At 36.6% G+C, this 5843-nt stretch overlaps 1 pseudogene; it reads left to right on the top strand.

The window, feature by feature from the left end:
- The first annotated feature begins 2058 nt into the window (after window positions 1-2058).
- Window positions 2059-2157, top strand: LOC132267869 (small nucleolar RNA R71; annotated as a pseudogene).
- Window positions 2158-5843: the final 3686 nt, after the last annotated feature.

The following is a 5843-nucleotide window of genomic DNA, read 5'->3' as shown; positions in this document are numbered from 1 at the left end:
AATCTTTGGGCTTCCGCGCCCTTTCAAAATAGGAGTTTGAAACAACTTTCTTTGGTTTCAAGGTTGAAGATGGACTTTTTGAAACCTTAGTCTCACACAAAAGCTCAATTCCTTCACTTTTAAGGTCATAACATTTATCTACAACATTAATCTTTTCATGCTTGTCAAATGAATTGGGGGTTGGATTAAAAATATTCAACTTTACCTTCATGTGGCCAAAATAGATCTTCATTATCCCTGTCCTACAATTGATGTTGGTATTCGCGGTTGTTAAGAAAGGACGGCCAAGGATAACGGGAATTTAGCTCTTAGGATTTGGGACCAGTTCCGTGTCAATGACAACGAAATCAACGGGAAAGAAGAATTTATCAATTTTAATCAATACATCCTCGATGGTACCCCTAGGCTTTTTCTTTGATCGGTCGGCAAGTTGCAAAACTACCGACGTTGGTTTTTAAGTCTCCTAAGCCTAATTTGACATATACCGAGTATGGAAGAAGATTAACACTAGCTCCTAGGTCAAGAAGAGCCCGATGAATGATATGATCACCAATAATGCATGAAGTAGTAGGTGAACCGGGGTCCTTAAACATGGGGGAGTGTTATGCTGCAAAATTGAACTTACTTGCTCGGTTAATACCACTTTTCTAGGTGCTTGGCTTTTGTTCTTCTGCTTTTGGGTGCACAAGCTTTTCAAGAATTTGGCATAAGCCGGAATTTGCTTGACTGCATCCAAAAGTGGAAGATTGACTTTCACTTGCCTAAACACATCCATGATTTCATTGACTTTGGCCTTTTGCTTGTCATTTGAAATAGATCCTTTTAAGGCATCCGGAAATTGAGCTTTTGATTCAAAAACCTTTTCAGAATTTTTCTTTGAAATCTCTTCAACACAAGAAGTTTTCAAATCATTTTGCACATTTTTCTTTTCAAAATCACTTTTCAAATCACTTTTCAACACATTCTCATTTATATGGTCATGCACATGCAATAAAGGAGGAATATGATATGAAACGAGACGGGTGTCAACTCGTGGTTGCACCGGTTCACTCTCTTCATTGGACATACCCACTTGGTTGTCCACAATCTTTCCACTTCTCAAGGTAGTCACTGCATTGACATGCTCTATTGTGTGACCTTTCGATAAGGAATGAGCCTTCACAACGCATTGTTGCTTTTGTGGGACATTCAAAGGCATTTTACCCTTCTCTCTTGTATTCAAAGTACTAGCTATTTGCCCTACTTGGGTTTCTAGTTTAGCAATGGATTGAGAGTGAGAATGAAGCAATTGTGTGTTTGCTTCCAAAATGCCCAAAGTCGACAAAACTTCCTCTTCAAAAGTGGGACTTCTAACATTTCCTTGGGAATATGATAGTTGATTAGGAAAATGAGAATTTGAAAATTGGTTTCCTTGTGATTGATATGATGATCTAAAACCTTGGGAACCTTGGCCTTGTAGTGGAGGTGTAATGTACTTTCCTTGAAAACCGCCTTGGGAAGGGTTTGAGCCCTCCCCTTGGTTTTTCCAAGAGAAATTCGGGTGATTCCTCCAACTAGGACTGTAATGATTTCCATAAGGATTGTTCCCTTGATTAGCAAAAACAGCATTTGCTTGTTCATTATGCTCACTTTTCACATGTCCATGAGGACAATTGGAAGTAGAATGTAAAACACTTGAACAAGTCATACATGTCTCATTAGATGCATGATGAGAATGGTTAGGGAAGGAAGATACTTGATTTGCCGAGTTTTGGTTGATAAAAAATTGATCAAACCTTTGAGATAATGATTTCATCTCGGTGGCAATTTCATTGGAGTGATCAACTTGATGTAAGCCAACACTCTTCTTACCACTAGAATTTCTACCATTCTTCGAAGATAAAGTACGATGCAAAGAATTTTCACTCATGCTCTCATAAAGACGCCACACGTCATCCTCATGCCTATCAATGTAAGAGTCACCCATGGAAGCATCAACCATGCCTTTGTAATTGTCCGATAAGCTCTCAAAGAAATATTAAGCTCTCAAAGAAATATTGAACTAATTGCCATTTAGGCATGTCATGATGTGGACATTTCCTAAGCAATTCATTAAAGCGTTCCCATGCCTCGTGAAATGTTTCTCCATCCCCATGTGAAAATTCTTGGATTGAAGTTCTCATGGCATTGGTCTTAGATACTTCTTCAAGGACTCTTGTTGCATTTCTGCCCAAGAAGTTATTGAAAAAGGCCTAAGACTGTTAAACCAATATTTTGCCTTGTCTTTAAGGGTGAATGGAAAAAGTTTAAGTCTTAAGATCTCTTCCGGCATGTCCGTATATTTTACGGTGGAATATACTTCAAGAAACTCATTCAAATGCTTATAAGATTCTTCACTTGGAAGTCTATGATAGTTAGGAAGCATTTGAATGGTTTGTGGCTTAATTTCATAGTGGTGTGCTCTAAATGGTGGCAATTGAATGCATGTGGGTGCATTATATTCATTAGGCACATAGTGATCTCGTAAAGTAAGGGGAGGATTAGCAATTGGAGGTGCAACATGGGCACCTTGGTTGCCTTGAATGATGGGAGGTGGTGGAGCATAGATTGGCCTTGGCATTCCCAATGGAACTTGGCCTTGTTTTTGTGGTGGATGAACGAATGGCCTTGGCATGCCTAATGGAACTTGCATGTTATCATGATACACATTGGGGTGGAGGATACCTTGTTGGTCTATGTGACCAAGGTCCTCCATATGGTCCTCATTGTGTCCTTCCATTAATGAAATGGATTGACTATAACTACCTCTCCTCCTAGGGTTTCGAACAATGGATTCAAAATAAAAATTTAAAGGGACAAGAGTGGGTCTCAATGATCTACGACCATGTATGCACAATGCAACATAACAAGCAATAACAACAAACACTTCACATTCACAACAAATCAATAATTAACAAACTTCTTCCACATACAATGTTCATACTCCCATGCTTTAACAATAATATGCAAGAAAAGTAAATTGCCTCCACGCAGACCGACGATTTAACTAAGGGATGAGTAAAGAAAAGCTCACGAAGGTCCTTTAGCACTTCAACTCCAAATTTATAGCTTAGCTTAGCAATTTTTAAATTTTTAGCATTTTTCCTTTGCTTGCTTAGCTCCTTTGCTTAAATGCTCATTTGATTGCTTCCTAGCTCAATGCTCCTTGTCAATCAAGAACAAACACAATAAGTAACAAAAATTGAAAACAAAGTAAAGACACGATCAAAAGAGTACTAATTCCTAATTGATTCCACAAAAATGATGTTGCCAATCAATCAATTCCCGGCAACGGCGCCAAAAACTATGGTGTGGTCTCGAGCGTGTGCACAAAACAATGCACAAAACTTTGAGTTTGGAAATTAGTGTCAGTGGGCACCATAATTTAAATTTATAAACCGCTTAACACCTATACTATGTAGTATGAGTGAGAAAGGATCGTCCCAAAGGATTGAGTTGTCGTAGAGGAATCAAAATTAGGGTTAGTAGGTCGAGTGATCAAAATAGTGGTTGGTTGGTTGAATTAAACTAGATGCAAATTAAACTAAAGTAAGCAATAATGCAATAGAGAGAATAAAATATAGAGAGAGATCTTGGGGTTTAGAGATCACCAATAAGTATAACTTTTCTACATCTTTAATGAATGATTAATGAGTGGAAGAACATGTATTGTAATGAAGTGTGTGTGTGTGGTTGTTTCATCAAGCATGGATGACAAATTAAGCATATATTGTCTAAACAACATGGTGGATAGCACAACATATCAAATTAAGCCATTAATCCTATCTTTAAGCTCACAATCCAAACATATCACAAGGTTAGAGATACATGTTACTTGCTTTTCATAAGTATGGAACATCAACAACAAGCATGGATTGTCCTCCTATTTAACAACTGCACTACAACTAAGCTAATGACATGAAATTAAACTAATTAAACTAAGGGAGAGGCACAATCCATCAAGTAATGAGTATGAACCATCAAATAAACCACAAGAACATGACATTAAGCACTATGTCTTGACAATCTCTAGATCCAAAGCATCAACACACATAGACATGCATCAATAACACAAGAAATAGAGACAAACACATGAACATCTATTCTAGCATACATAGACATATGGATAGAATGAAATGATCAATTGGAAGTATTAAACCATATAAATCATTGAAGAAACAAGATCTATATATAAAAAAGTGTCAAGACATGAATCACAATACAAATCCCCTCAAAAATATATAAATCAAGAAATATAAAGCTGCTTAGGACTTACTCTAGCCCCAAGAGGATGTCTAGCCACTCATGGATGATGTCCTCCAACCCTCAAGGGCAAGCTCCATGGTAGAAATCTGCTCATTGGTTGATGAAAAGTCTCTAATGGTGTCTCTAGCCTCCTCCTCTTCTTTGCTTCCTCCCTAAGAGTTCTCTAAGTATGATATGATATGAGATAATACAATATGATCCTCTATGTTGTATGTTACAAAAAGTAATCCTTATCCTTATATAGGTAGGTCAAATGACACCCAAAATGAGCTGGGGTCGTACAACAAATATTCCCCAATGATTAGATAAAGGACAACTTTTGTGAGCTGGAAATTAAACTTTTTCGCACTGGAGGAAGTTCGATCGATCGAACCTTGGACTTGGATCGATCGAACATGGCTGAGATCTATCAAACTGAAGTTGGACCGATCCTCAATGGTGGCGCCTTTTTGGATAAAAACAAATCTGAGATATTTTGAAGATATTTTTAGGAAAAAGACAAAGGTGGTTGGTAAGGTGGTATAACTGGATAAGATCAATCATTTGGACAAGGACAAGAATGTTCTATTGATCGAAGAAGGAAGTTGGATCGATCGAACTTTTGAGATCTTTGAACAGGGACAAACATGGCTCAAATCTATCTTGAAGTGCTGAGATCGATGAAAGTTGGATCGATCGAACTTTTCTTGAGATCGATCTAGTTACTGAAATTCCACCATTTGCTTCATTTTGCTCTACTTTGCTCCTTTCTTTGATTAATCCCAGAATTGCTTCAATTATGTTCTTATTTGGCCGAGTTAGCTTATTTTGGGGATAAGTACCTGAAAATGGAAATAACACGAAATCAATACAAAATGGTAAAATAAAGTAGATAAAGGTTCTAGAATACCTAAACTTAAGAGGTTTAAATACGCACTTTTCAGCGCTCATCACCAACAATTCAAACAATGCTAATGTAATGGAAGAGAAGATTTTTTATCTTGTTGCTATGGTGTCTGTAATGCAAATTGGCATTATAACTGAATTGAACATGACAACAGCAACTAAGTTTTCAGATTGGTGGCTTGATTCTGGGGCTACAATGTTTGTAATGATAAATCATATTACAAAACTTATGAATCTGTAGATGATCAAGAAGTTTTGATGTAAAATCACAACTCTGCCAAAGTTTTGGGAAAAGGGATCGAAATGTTGAAATTCAATTTGCTTCAGGAAATAAGTTGACATTGTAGAATATTCTTCATGTCTCAGAAATTTGAAAGAATCTTGTATTTGCAAATTTATTGTGTAAGAGTGGCATTAAAGCTGTGTTAGAGGCGGATAAGTTAATTTTGTCTAAGAACGGAATTTTTGTTGGGAATGGTTATGTTTGTGATGGAATGTTTAAACTAAGTATTAATAAAATAAGTCATTCTGCTTATATTGTTTGTCCTTCTTCTATTTGGTATGCACGTTTAACACATTTAAATTTTAGATCTTTAAAATATATGTCAAAGCATGGTTTTATTTCCTCTAGTGATGATTATAATGATAAATGTGAAATTTGCATTGAATAAAAA

Source organism: Cornus florida, unplaced genomic scaffold (assembly GCF_030987335.1).
Source record: "Cornus florida cultivar Cherokee Brave unplaced genomic scaffold, ASM3098733v1 CherokeeBrave_3.0.0_Hap2_Chr07, whole genome shotgun sequence".
Classification (NCBI taxonomy): Eukaryota; Viridiplantae; Streptophyta; class Magnoliopsida; order Cornales; family Cornaceae; genus Cornus; species Cornus florida.
This window is presented reverse-complemented; position numbering and strand designations above follow the sequence as displayed.